Here is a 14,755-nt window from a genome sequence, read left to right on the forward strand (position 1 = left end):
CCCTGGACTCCTCACCATCTTTCACTCCCCAGAGCAGATCTGTTGCCGAAGCCCTGTCTCCTCTGACACCTGCACCCTGGTGCAGGCCCTAATCACCTCCCACCTGGACTATTGCTGCTGGGAGGATCTGCTTGCCTAAGTCTCTCCAGACTCCAATCCATCCTCCATTCAGTCACTAAAGGGAGGTTGATCATTTTACCCCTCTGTTCAATAAACTCCAGTGGCCCCTATGGCCTCCAGGATCAAATACAGAATGCTCTGCTTGGCATTCAAAGCCCTTTATAATCTGGCCCCTCCTACCTTTCCAGTCTTCTGACACCTTAATCCCCACGTGTACTCGTGGATCCAATGACAACCTCCTGGCTGTTCCTTGAACAAGACTCTCCTCTTGGCCCAAGGAATTCTCACTGGCTGTACCCCATACACAGAATGCTCTCCCTCCTCAACTCTGACTACTGACCTCCCTGGCCTAAGTCCCAACTAAAACCCCACTTTCTATAGAATCCCTCTTAATTGCAGTGCCTTCTCTCTGTTAATTGTTTCTTATTCATCCTGCACAGAGCTTGGGGGGTGGAGGTGTATATGTTGTCTCCCCCCTCTGACTACAAGCTCCTTGAGGGCAGGAACTGACTTCTGGCTTTTCTGGGCACCTCAGCACTTAGCACAGTGCCTGTCACAGGGCGGGTGCTTAACAAATTGTTATCATTGCCGATTGATTGATTTTCCTTTCAATCCTGCAAATCACTATCGACCCAAACCTCTTTTTTTAATTTTTTTAAGCTTTTATTGATGTCTTCTGTTTCTAACATCATCATCGGCATCCCAAGTATCCTTCTCCCTTCCAGAGCCATGTCATATTTTTCTGAAAGGGAAAAAGTCAGCACAACTGATCCACACACTGAAGACGACCAACAACTTGAACGACGTGTAGCGCCTGCAGACATCCCACTTCTGAAAGGGGCAGTGTCTCATCTTTCTTCATCCAAGCCCTATTTGAGCTTTATAATTTTGTTACGTTCACTTTTGATTGTTTAGTGGGTCATTTTGTTCCTTCTATTTACACTGTTGTCATCACCATGTGTAGTCTTCTTAGCTCTGGTGACTTCACGGCATCAGTTCAGAGCTCTTCCAATGCTTCTTTGTATTTATCCCACATTATTTCTTACTGCACAATCATATTCTATTTACATTCATGTACCAGAATCTGGTTAGCCATCCTCCAGCTGATGGGCATCTGCTTTGTTTCTAATCCTTAGTTATCTCAAAAAGTGCTGCTATCAATATTTTGGAGTACATGAGGACGTTTTTCTTCTCAATGGCTTCCTGGGGGTATAAGCCCAATAAAGGGGACTCTGGTTCAAAGGGTCTGGGCATTTTTGTCATTTTACTTACATAATTCCTGCCAGAATCTTCCAATCTAGCTATAACCCTTGTCCATGTCCTCCCCCAAATCCTCTGGAGGATCTGCCCAAATGCCAGAGACCGTGCTCTAAGTTTCTTGACACTGCACAGATATCAACACAGCATGGAAGCTATTATCCTTCACTAGTCCTGTGCCAGCCCATCCTACTGAGTGACATCCTCATTTACTGCATATACATGGGATTTTGCTGTTTCTTATAATTAAAAGTAAATTTAGTTTTTCAGATAGTTTTCTAGTATGATTTTGAGATAACTGGCAATACCTTGGAGGTATTGCAAAACAGTGTTCTTTGGGAAACAGATTTAAAGACCTTGGAAACATATTGAAAATTGTATCTATGCCAAGGTACCAAAACAGTTATTTTCAGATGAATATAGGCAGTCCCCACTTGGAAATGAGTTGTGTTCCAAGATTTCTTGGTGTTGTGGAGAAGAGAAGAAGCCTACTCCCAGCAGGATGGTCATGGCCGCTCACACTACTTAGGTGAACAGGGAGTCAGCAACCACAGTCCTTCCAGTAGGGCAGGGGGCCATGAGGCTTATCTAAAGCTGTCCTACCCTTCAGCTTACCAGCCATTACCACCCGACCAACAGACCCACCCCTCAAGAAACTGGGGCCTTGCTCTCAGTCCTGGAAGGGAATGTTCTTAAAAGTGCAGTCTCCCCACACGGCAAGTTCATTGGGAGCAGCCACAGTGCCTTACCGATTTGTAAATAAACATTTATTAAACACTTGCTACAGGCCAAGTATAGTGCTAAGCCTCTGGGAGTAGAAAGACAAAAGACAGTCCCTGCCTTCAAAACAGTAACAATCTAATGGGAAAACAACATACAAACAAGATATTTGTGTTGTTAAGTTGTTTCAGTTGTGTCCAACTCTCCGTGACCCCATTTGGGGTTTTCTCAGCAGAGATGCTGGAGTGCCTGCCATCTCCTCCAGCTCATTTTACAGATGAGAAAACTGAGGCAAAGAGGGTGAAGTGACTTGCCCAGGGTCACACAGTGTCTGAACTCAGGAAGAGGAGTCTTCTGACTCCAGGCCCATCACTCTATGCACTGAGCCACCTAGCTGCCCAAACAAGATACAGACTGGATAAAATGGAAACGATTGACAGAGAAGAGGCGCTAGAAGGTAGCCAGCAGCGCAGGCATGAAAAAGAAGTCCAAACACAAAGCAGCTGAGTGAGTCATAAAGACATGGGTGGCCTGGGTCCCCTCCTTGGAGCTCAGGGCTTCACTGACTTGAAGACCAAGGCTGATTTGATCTTGCAGGATGATGAGACTCCAAAATAGATACATTTTCACTGATTCATTGGCAAGTGTTAAGAACTGGGTTTCTCACACGAACAGCGGTTGGGATCCCAAGCCAGTCCACAAAAGCCCGGCTTCTTTTCAGTCCACCTACCATGTGCCTGATATATACTAATCCCTCACTCATGGGGGCTCAATGTGCCTGCCTTCTATTGTATCTCCACCTCTGAGCAGTAAAGCTCAACTTCATGCACTTTGCTCAGGAGGTGCTAAAAGGGCCTCTTCTCCCCCTCTAAGACTATGGATTTTTTTTTTAAGACGTAACTAAGAGACCTGAAAATCAGGGAAATAAGAAAGGGCTGCTATGAGGAAACATATCACGAGCGGGAAGAACACCAAAAGAAGCAAGAGAAAAATAATAAAGAGCAGATGCCCCCAGAAGGTTTCACAGGCTGGCTTGGCCAGGTGGACCATGTTGGGTCAAAGCACCCTCCTCACTTCACTAGGCCCTGACAGCCTCTCTCCAGCACAGCCCAGGGTAACAGACCCTGCTGAAGATGACCCAGAGTTGTCCAGAAGCTCAAATACCTTTAATAGCCTGTTTAAGGCAACAGGGATGGCTTCTGAGAAAGGTTTTTATTCAGAATGGCTACACTTTTCAAGGTTTTGATGCTTAGACTGACTGGTCAGCGGTTCAGAAAGCTCAGTGATTCTGAAGTGATCATGATTTCCTTCAGCCATCCCAACAGTTGAGGTGGTTTTGGGGGGATCTGTGATATCCACGGTCCAGGGAGTTCTCCAGCGAAGAAAGCCCCTCTACTAATGTAAACTGCAACTGTCCTACGGTTTAGAGCCGTGAGAGAATCTCTAGAGCACTGGGACGTCCAACTTTCTACTTTAATACGCCGCCTGTCCACTTGAGGTTTACTGTCTAAGAATGGAACTATATTGTGTTCCTAAACACATACAGAAATACTTTCCTAAGGAAATCCATCTAGAGTTCCAAGGTGAGATCTGCCAGAAATATCTTCCCCAGCAATGGAAGCAAGATCTTCCTGCCTGGTGATGCATGGGAAGAAGAACAAAGCCAAGGAGACCTAGTCGAAAGAGCCCTGGATTCAAATCCTCGATCCTCTACACACATGAGGTTGGGCCAATCACCACCTCTTTGATGCTCAGCTACCTGGGAGGAGACCAGCCCTCTCCAAGGTCCCTTCCAGCTCACGGACATGCAGGATTTATTCTTCATTCTTGTAACAACAGCACTGGAGAGTCTGGGGGAGTGGGGGAGGGAAGCATGGCTGTTCTAAGCAGGAAGTAAACTGACAGTATAGAAAGATGGGAAGGAAGGTGGACGAGGAAATTCCCAACGGCGAGCAGGGAAGGAAACAGAGTTCCTGTGGCTGCCTGAACATGCACTGGGGATGCCTACACAAGCTGGAGAAACATAACTCAGGGATTGCCTATATTAAAGGGCCCAACTTGGAACCCACAGACAATTGAGAGTACAATAAGTAAGAAACATCTAGAGAAAAGTGTTATCTAAGAAGAAAAGTCACATCCTCAATAAGAATATACTAAACCTATTATTTTCTACAAGGTTTTCTTATGGGGCTATGAACATTCTCCTTAAAAAATCATAAACGGCTTCTAAGCTACCCTGCCCCCCCATCTCTTTGCTATTTTTGAACCCTCTCCTCCCCCCCAAAAAAAGGTTGCCATGGCAATGAAAGTACCAGTCACCAAGTTTTATAACCACATCCGCCAGTCCTTGGCGTGCTAAGGGCATGTGCCAACTTTGTTGTCTGCAGGGCATTCTTGGCCACGCTACACAGCAAGCTATAATCAAGGCAGAAACCAGTCTATTGGTATAGCACTAGTCTCAACATAAATATTCATTAAATGGGAAAACCTATGGTGATGCAATGTTGAGACTGCAAATTTAAACACAAGAGTCAGGAAATGCAAAAATTACCACCACAACCAGAGCCTTCAATCATCCACACTCTGAAGAGGCAGAGGCATACTTAATGCTATAACCTTAGGCTGGACAAGAAGTACTCTTAATAGGGGAGGCTGATAACATAGCCGTACCCTTTTTAAACTGAACGTTTTAAATCAAAATATTAGCTTTTGCAGTTCATTCAACAATCATTAAGCCATTAGGTACAAGGCCATATGGTAGGTGCTGATGGAAAAAAAAAAGGCTTATCCTCCTAATGGCCCTTTGAAGGGCCCCAATCCTAGTCCCAGGAGTTGTCCAGACCTCCCAGAGTGGTCACTGCCCTCCACCTCTTGTGGTTACTTTGGATTCAACGAATGCACCTGTGGATCTACTGGATTTCCCCGAAGCTTTCCTCATGGGCCCTCCGGGTTTGGCCTTTGTATCTATCCTCAGGCCCAGAGTAAACCCTTATAAATACTGGTGAAACTGAATTCCACACTGGAACCAAGGCCTGGGCCCGGCTCCAGCAGCACTCCCACCACCCTCCCCACCTAATTTTCTTTTTTTAAGATCTAGGCAAGCTCTCTAAGGGTAGTTTAAGCACTCACACAGTAGTAGCTCCAGATGGGTCCTTCTAGAACTACACAAACCCAGGCCACCCAATGAGCACCAGTGTTCTAGATGGGCCATTAGAATGTATTCCTTCATACCAGAGTAAACTGCAGACCAATTTGTACAGAGAACAATATAAAGGAAAATAACTCAAAGCCTCAAGAACCCCAATCAATGCAATGACCAAAGAAGATTCCAAGAGACCAATCACACTGCCTCAGGGCAGAGAAGGAGACATAGACCCTGGACTGGTTTGGCTCGACTATGCTAACTGGTTATGAGGGTTTTGTTTTTCTTTAAAAAAAAATGGGGGAAGGAGTTGGGGGAAAAATGGAGAGCTGCCAATAGAGTTGTCAAAGGAAAAAGGGAAATACAGGAGAGGGTCGCTAAGGCATTTTTTTAAAGGTGCAGAACAGAACAAAACACAAAGAGGACAGCTTTGAAAGTGATGTTAATTCATTACATATATTTTTTTAAAGCAGATTATACCTAACAAAGATTCCTGGCCTCATACATCATTTTCTTCTATTCTACTTTGTATGTGGAAATGCTTTTTTTTAGTTCAGAATAAAAAAACCAAACCATTTTTAAAATGAGTTCCTTGATGGCAAAGAATGTTGTTGCTTTGAATTCTGAGTGCTTAGTACACTGTCCAACACATAAGGGGTGTCACACTTAATCAATGCTTGCTTGGCCAAAATAAAAGATTTAGGGCAAAATGGGACTGTGCTATTTTCACACATACTCGACACCACAAAGGCACACCAGCCACAGCCATCTGTGCCTTCTGCAGAAGGCACAAGTTAAGCAAGATTTCCAATGGGAATACACCTCCATCTCCAAACACTGCCCCTCCCACAGAAGAGGGTTTAGTTTCTAAGATGAAAGCAAATTCCACAGTAGATGTTTTCTAGATGCTCAAAAACCTACCCCCCTGCCTGAAATACCAGCAGGGTGATGAGAACCCTCTGGGGATCACCAATATGCAAATCCAGCTCCAGCTCTTAGCACCAACTACTACCCCTTCCTCTTGACTGATTCTAGAGTCGACATCCAAGGCAGAAGCAAGACTGTAGCCTGAATTCATATCAGGTCCGAAGTCATTTGGCAAGTGAACTTCCATCCTTCCCCCTCCACTAGCTTTTTGCCTGGCCCACTCTGAAAAAACCAGGCAGGTGACCAAAAGATAATCCCAAACAATGATCTCCCTAGGACAGAAGGAGGGTAAAACTCAAAATGGCCCAAAGCCCATCTTACGTGCTAAGACACATTTTAAGGTGGGAACTTTCAAAAGCAAAGTTTGCTCTTTATGGAAGCTGCATAAAATCACTAACCTTCTCTTACCCCCAAGTTCTCTTAAGGGCGTCCCTCCCCCCAAACCTCCTGTAGGTGCAGCAGGCACCTGCCTCAGGATTAAGTCACCACAGGATGACAGACCAAGAACTCATCCAGGTTAGGGCTGCTGCTTCTTTTGGGGTCACGGACCCCTCTGACAGTCTGAGGAAGGCTCTGGACTCCCCAGAGAATGTTTTAAAATGCGTAAGATTAAAAGGAAAACCAATTACATCGAAATACAGTTTTCAGAACATTAAACAAACAAGTTCAGGGACCCCAGGATAAGTACCTCCAGTCTAGTACAATACCCTGACATGTGACAAGGAAGGAGCCCAGGGCCCAGAAAGAGTGATTTCCCCAAGGTCACAGGTGGTAACAGAGCCAGAATTTGACTCCAGATTCTCTCATTTCAAATCCAACAATTTGATGTTATAGCTAGGGAGACTGTGTAGCAGTCACTGAGTCTAACGAACCCCTCCAATTTAGCAGGAGCATGCACAAAACCACAAAAAAGGGTCCCTTATCCTAGTAGGCATCCAAACCTGATTTCTAAAGCCCAACAAAATCTGTGTGACACCCCAAGTCTCTAAGCAACTACCATATGCTGGAGGTGGGGAAAAGAGATGAAGGGAAGACCATCTACCAGAAGGACCAGGCTTAAGTTATAAAAACACCAGGCTCTCTCCTTGAACCAAAAAAAAAAAAAAAAAAGAACCAATTGACCTAATTCTCCTCTCACTATCATGAGTCAACATATCAACTCAAAGCCAGACTTTAAACATTTCATTCAAGTTACTGGAAGAACAAAGAACGTCTGATTTGTACTTCCCTCCTTCAAGAGAGAGGCATGAGAGCAACAAAGGCCCCATTAGCCCAGAAGGTAAAACAGTAAAGCTAATGTGCCCTCAGTTGTGGGAGAGAAGGAAAAGAAGGCAATAGGCTAGGAATGGTCCTGCTACACCAATGTCCCTGGGTCACGCCAGGCTGCCTGAAGTCCCTGAAGTGGTTATTTCAGCTAGGAAAACTGAGGTGCAAACCAAAGAAGCTTGGGCCAACTGGTTAACTGAGATGAGGTCTGGAGAAGTTAACTGGAGACAAGAAAGGACCCTTTGGCAAAAACAAGTTTCCAACTTGCACTACCTCTGAAATCAAGGGTTTCCGGCACAGCTCCTCAATATCTGGGGCCAGGGAAGGAGGTGTCTCACATCATAAATCCCTTCCAATGCCTAAGGAATGCCACTGCATCATCGAGGAACTCTGACAGTGACCATGGGATAGTCCCAGTGCCAGAGTCCTCTCCCCTCAAACTGGTGCTTAAGCTGGTTCTGGTTCTGGTTCTGTCCCAGCCCCAAGCATAAGGAAGGCCCCTCAGAAAAGAAACACTTTGTCAAGCTTTTCATTAGTGGAAGTCAGGTTTGTCTCTCTGCCTACTGGTCACCAAGTCTGGATCCTTGTAACCATGAAGTTCACGATCACACTGTAAATATCATCTCTGAATCCTCACAATACAGAAGAATGGTACATAAGGTGGTCTCCAGAGAGGCACAGCTTCTCCAAGTTTCATCCAGTCAGGAAAAGTGGGCAGTCAAAGCCAACATCACTTTAAAATGCCCAGCTGTTAAGATTCTCTCTCTACCTGTTCAGGTTAAAAGACCATTTCCTAAGAAGTCCAAGAGAAGGCACATCGGGCTCACCAAAGAATGAACAAAAGGACAGGGACATCCCTAGGAGAGGCATGGACAGAGCAGGGTAGGGCAGCCCCCACCCCAAACTCTGTCAAAAGTCAGCCCAACTCAGGTGAAAGATCTGAGGCCTGAGGTCAGGTGGAGAGGGGGTTCCTTCCACCTACACATGAGCAAGGCACTTTCGGATCTCATGATTGACTCCTCTAGGTCTCCATGCCTCAATGAGAAAAGGAAAGGGCTGACCTTCTCCATCTCTTACATTCTTTTAACTCTAGGTTTCATCAAAATACCATTTCTGCAGCCACCTGCAGCCCCACATTCCAGGGTCACGAGAGGAGCCACTGGGAAACACATAAAGCAAGTTTGAGGACAGGTCATGCTCTGACTATTGATTACACTGGAACACAAAGCCCACTTTGAAGGCATGCTTCTAGGGACAAGCAATTGATGAAGTGCCCCACAAAACGCTCCTGCATTATAAAAACTACTCTTAGCGCCTAGAACACCTAACAACAAAAGAGACCTCAGGAATTCCCAAGGAAATTTTCAATACTATTACAATCTCCTGCCCACACTAAACATGAAACCTCCACACATCTGACCTCCAGTCTTGGCTTTGTTGCTTCTATGATTCAGGCAAGTTGTGCCACTTCTCTGACCCTCATCCGTAAAATGGGGGAGTTCTCTGCAGCAGCTGCAGCATTTGTGAGGGGGTTAAGAACCAAAAGGCACGTTCTTTCTTCCTTTCAGAGGTCAACCAACATGGAACTTTTCCCCTCAATATCAACACCCACAATCCCTGGCAGATTCCAAATTCTGACAAGTTAATCTCTGTTTCGAGACTCTGGACTTTCCACACAACCTCCAAACCTATTCCCTGTCAAAACACACTCCTGAGTCACAGTGGCTCTCATCACTGTGGCTGTGGGAAAACTCCTTTTAATAGTTATGGGACTGTGCCCTCCGTCTTCCCCAAAGCACTTAGAAGACAGGCAAATGTTTGTCAAGTGACTATAGAGCCCTCCTCATCTCAGCCTCTTAAGTCTATTAACTAGAATTTATAGGATCTATGTTCCAGACATAGGGGAGACACAGATTAAAAAAGTCAAACAGTTCCTGCTCTCAGGTAGCTTATGTTCTACCGGGAGGCCTGTGAAGTCTCCTCTACGATCTTCACACTAATCACCATTCAGGAGGCACCTCACCCACACCTGGCAAGGGAGAGTAACCAGACAGACCATGGTTACTCAGCAACCCCAAGAGGTACAGGAATAACTCAAATTCCACAGGGAAAGATGAGCCGCACACCACAATTTGCCCCATCCTCCTTTCTATCCAAAAGGTTGTATTTCCACCACATGAAATCTAGAAGATCCAGGAACAAAATGCCTTCGATGCCGGGCATGTGACAACAACACTTAGCAAAGCCTCCAGTCACAAAACTGGGGAAAATAAAATTGCTTCTCATCTAAATGCTTAATTTTAACTCCAAAACATTCAAGAGTCCAGCACCATCTAAATCCGGTTCAGCTGCTAGCATACAATTGTTATATCAGACCCTAAGTCCATTTTTAGAGGTCTACAAAGCCAAACTTAAAATAGAGAAGCAGAGACAGTGTTCGAGCCTACGCCACACCGCCGACACACCAACGACAGGGCACAGAAGTCATTTTCCTAAAAGTGGTAGCGGGAGAGTGAGCACCTTTAGTAGGGATCGTTGGTACCTCACCCTCCCCAAAGAGCTAAGTCCCACCTAAACATCCTCCGCTTTCTTCTACTTTTAAGACCAATACACAATGCAAAAATCCAAACACAATGTAAAAGTTATATAAAAACTTAGTATTGGATTCCTTCTACTAACGAATTTCTCAAGCCTTTCTAAATATTTAGCTTTCAAAAGAAATGCACTTCCACTTTAAAACAGGCTCTTTCATCTCTAGTTATGCACATTTTTTCTGTTTGTTTAACAAACCCATACCCCTAGCTAGTGTTTAATCAGGTCTTGATTTAACATCACTAGCCCTGAGATGGGCATTGCCAAATCTGAAAGAGTTTAAGATAATGAGCTCATTAACACTAACTAATTGGTCCAATGCTGAAATATATATCAATATGTCTAAGAAAATGAGTTTAGGATTGGGGGCGGAGGTCATCTAAAAACCAGAGGGTGGAAGTGGAAGTGTGCTCCCAAACGAAAGTCTAGAAACAACAGTTACAAACATGCTCTATACAGTGAAGATTTTGTGCTGCTAGGTGAGAGTAAGCATTTTATAGATGGAGCAAGGAGACCTTCAAAGTGTCATGTATCCTCTGTTCACCACCTTCCCCATTACACACCAGATGACATTCGAGGTGCTGAAGCCTGAAAAGAGGAAAACCAAAATTCCCAGCCTCCATCAAGATTCCTGGTCAAGTTACTCAACATCTCTCGGCCTCAGTTTCCTCATCTGTAAGATAAAGATAATAACCACACCCCCCACTTCCCCCAGATTGTGGAGAAGACAAATGAGATAACATATGAAAAGTGTTATAAAAATGTGAATAGCTATAACAAATCAATCAAACAGCACTTCACCCAAAAGGAACAGAACATGCTCCTATGTGTATACACGTGTACGCACACACACACACAAATAATGACCCAAGGTAATCTAAGCCTCACTGAGAGAGGGCAGCTCTCTAAATCATGAGCAATTCTACAGAACTGTCTGCTGGAAATCACACCAGTTCTCGAGTTTTAAAACCTTATTTCATCTTTCAGAAACAAATGAAAACAAACTTTTCCTTTTTTAAAGGATAGCTCCCAATCCTGTAAGGCCATGTTTCAGTCTGCAGCACTTTTCTTAGAAGTTAAAGCATGTATATATTTTAACTACTCTTGCCAGGTTTTAACTTTTAAGAAAGTTTTACACACACACTTAGACATATATGCACGTGTAGACGTACATACATATGTAGATGTGTATATATATTTTTTGATCTGGGCTAAAAGCCTTAAAACATTTACCCTAAAGCACAATGCTGATGTGCTCTCTGTTCTAAGGGATTTTTCACTTCTTATCCAACCTGTAGTCACACCTCTTCATCAGACAGAACTTTTTGATTTCCTACCTCCGAGGGCCAAAGAATGAGTCCTAGCCTAATGTTTTTGCTCGACTACCAATAATAAAAAGGTGTGTTGCCCTTTATGCACACATTTACACACGCAGGCACACACAACTATGCACATACACATGCAGTACATGCTCGGCTCACTGAAAGGGAAGCCACTGGCTGAGTGACCGGTGGAGCCAGAGCCAAGTCATTAAAGAGAGACTCTAGTGAGGACGGTCCATTTCCAAGGGTTCTGACCATTTTAACAACATCAGAGCAGGTACAAGTGAATTTTCGACACCTCTCAGTGATTGCTTCACAGGCAAACCTTATTAAATACCATTTAAGTCCTTTTCTCTTTACTTAGCAATTGTTGACTTAATTTTTTTGGCCAGGCTAATGGACCACAAAAGGAGTTAAGATAAGAACTTCAAAAGTCTCCAAAGAGAATAAAGAATGGCCTCCTTCTGCCAAATTCACACATTATCTCCCTCCTCAAAAGGATAAAAGTTATAAATGGTGTGTTGAAACTGCTAATTTTGTATTCAATGAATAACCAGAGATTAGCTCCAAGTGGAGGGAGGACTCACCATTTGGATCACTAGCTAAGCACACAAGCTGCCCTCCTAAGTCAAAATGCTAGAGAAACAGCCAAACGTTAATGGGCTCCTTCAGAAAAGCTGTGGCACCAGAGCTGTTCCCAGGGCAGCTTTCTTCCTGGGGGGCTGGAAAAACAGCTATTCTAAAAAATCTTCAGGGCACCGGGGACTACCTGAGACAGAGAGACAAAGAAGGGGGATTCTGTGGGTAGTCGTAGGCTAGTCCTAAGAGAAGGATTTTGGAACAGTCACCAAAGCACGCTCATTGGATGAAAGCTTATATAATTAAAGACCGTAATTACAAGATGATTAAAAACTGTGAAAGAGTCTTTAAAAGTGTTCCCAGTCCCAGAAATCAAACAAGACCTCGATTTCCCTTCAGTTCGCCCCACACAAGTCTGGAGTGGGGGAGGAAAGGCAATGCTACCTGTAAGACCTCCCAGCCCTGGTGCTGAGACTGAGCCCGGACATTACTTCAAGTGTCTGCATGGTGGAGGGAGGGGGGCAAAGACGACTATCCAAACCTTGCAGAAATAAGAAACAGAAATAATAACCTTGCTTAGGACAGGATCCAAGAACCCAAGCAGGAGTCGAGCACACCAAACAAGCCCGGCTTAGCAGATCGCAGGATTACATCTGCCCCCAAGTCCCCCTCAGTCCACAGACACTCCCCAGTCTAGCTGAGGTCCACTTAGAGATCTCCCCAGAAGATAAAGGGTAAGACTGGCCAAGTAAACAACCCCAGGCAATCAAGCCAGGCCTTCAAAGAGCAGTGGTTTGTTTTGTTTTTAATCCCTCTATCAGACTCCCGGTGGAATGCAGACACCTTTTCATTTGGTACGAAGGAGGCCAGTCAATCCCAGGTTACCTCCGTCTCCCAGCAAGAGTTCCTGGCAAAGAGATGGAATGAAGGTCTTCCGTCTTCCTCCGACTGCTCTCTAATTACTACCAAGGAGAAATCTGTCATATAACTCAGCCTAAGAACTTGGTGAATACCAAAACCTGTTCGATTCTTCCACCAAACACAGTCCATCAGCGCTCACTACACCTCTGGAAAGCCTAAAGGACCCACCGATTGTGGCGTGGGCTGTTTGGTTTGGTTTTACGCTACCGAGATCCAAGTTTCAAGACTACTGTAACTACACCAATCGCTAAGTGTTCCGGGAGGAGAGATGACTGTGGTCCTGTCCAGGTCCCTTCTAGCTCCAAGACTTGGGATTCTATGAAACTTACGATCATGAGAAACACCGATACTTATTTTACAACATAAAGCGAAGGAAAGCCGGTCAAAGGGGCTGAAACACGCACGCACTGCTCATCCTGCAGAGACCTCTTCACCATCTAACACTCAGACCCTCGCACGAGCGATGGAGCAGCAACAAAAATAACCAACTCGTGGAAAAAGGACACCCCACCCGGTCTTGAGGCTCCCCCGCTCAGCAAGCTGACACTCATTCTCCCCCCTCCCCCTCCCCACCTCCGCCGTTTTAGTGGCACCCCCCCCCCACGTGCAAATACGAGCTGGGAGGGAGGCTGCGGGGCAAGCGGGAGGGCAGCGCCCAGGGTCCGGGCGGGCCACAGGTGGTCGGGCGGCCCCGGAGCTCTGCCACCCCTCCCGGGGAGGGGAGACGAGGGTCCCGGCGGGCTCGGAGCCCAGCTCTGACACTCCCCGTCCGCCCCCACGCCCCTTCTTCCTGCCCCGGCCCGGCGGGTCCTGGGTTCGAAGGCCCCTCGCAGCTGGAGGTCCGCAGCCCGCCTCGCTCCGTCCACCCCCGCCGGCCTAGCGGGGGAAGCGAGCACGGAGCGCGGCCCCGGCCGTACCTGCACGATCTCTCCCTCGGCGCTGAGCGTGGCCCCGGCCCGGGAGAAGCGGCCCGTGAGGCCCGTGGTGTAGGTGGTGTAGTCGCCGCTGGGGCTCGACTCGAACAGCACCACCTCCACGAACGCCGTCTCCTTGGCCCGCGCTGCGCCGGGGCCCGAGGCCGCCAGCAGCAGCCCGAGCAGCAGCGGCAGCGGCCGCACTGCGCCCCGGGCCCCGGCCCCGCCGCCCGGCAGGCCGCCCGGGGGCCGCGGGGGCGGCCGGGCCCGGGGGCGGCGGCGGCGGCGCGGCCTCATGGTCGGGCGGCGGCGGCGGGAGGGCGCGGAGGGCGGCAGCGGCGGCCGGGCATAGTCGCGGGGCGGAGGCGGAGCAGCGGCGGAGGCGCGGGGTCCGGGGGCGGGCGGGCCGGCCGGTCACACGAGCCCCATGGCGGCGGCGGCGGCGGAGGCGGCGGAGGCTTTGTGGGTCCCAGGCTCCGGTCCGAGGAGGCTCCCGGAGCCGTCGCGCCTCGGCCCTTTCATCGGCTCCACGTGAGGGGTTATCCCCGCCCCCCAGCGCCGTGACCCGCTCGGCCCGCCCCGCCCCGGCCCCGCCCCCGGGGGGGGGGGGAACAGGGCGGCCGGGAGGGCGCGCGGCCCGGCCTGGAGCCCGGCGGAGCGGAGCGGAGCCGGGACAAGCTCAGCCCGAGCGGCGGCCCCGGCCTCACAGCGCCCCCTGGGGGACGGGGCAGCGAGAAAGCCCGGCCTGGAGTCTGGCGGAATGGAGCCCTCAGCAGCCCGGGAGAGGTCGGGAGCGGCTGTGCAGGAGCCCACCCCTCCCCACTGCCCCCAAGCCCCGGCCTCACAGCGCCCCCTAGGGGGCGGGGCGGAGAGGAGCCAGCTCTAACCCTGCCCAACCCGGGCCTCACAGCGCCCCCTGAGGGATGGGGCAGCAGAAAGGCCTGGCTCGGACCCCGACGGAGCGGACAGGAGCCAGCGCTAGCCCAGCCCAGCGG

The 14,755-nt window shown here is 48.0% G+C and overlaps 1 protein-coding gene across 1 annotated transcript in view; it reads right to left on the reverse strand.

Annotated features, from left to right (window-relative positions):
* The window catches only part of ZNRF3 (zinc and ring finger 3), a 200,712-nt gene extending 186,801 nt beyond the window's left edge, over nt 1-13,911 (reverse strand). The window contains exon 1 of the mRNA XM_036736325.1: nt 13,764-13,911. The gene's annotated coding sequence lies outside the window, so the exon portion shown is untranslated. The remainder of the gene's footprint in view (nt 1-13,763) is intronic.
* Nucleotides 13,912-14,755: the final 844 nt, after the last annotated feature.

The sequence above is a fragment of the Trichosurus vulpecula genome, chromosome 1 (genome assembly GCF_011100635.1).
Source record: "Trichosurus vulpecula isolate mTriVul1 chromosome 1, mTriVul1.pri, whole genome shotgun sequence".
Classification (NCBI taxonomy): Eukaryota; Metazoa; Chordata; class Mammalia; order Diprotodontia; family Phalangeridae; genus Trichosurus; species Trichosurus vulpecula.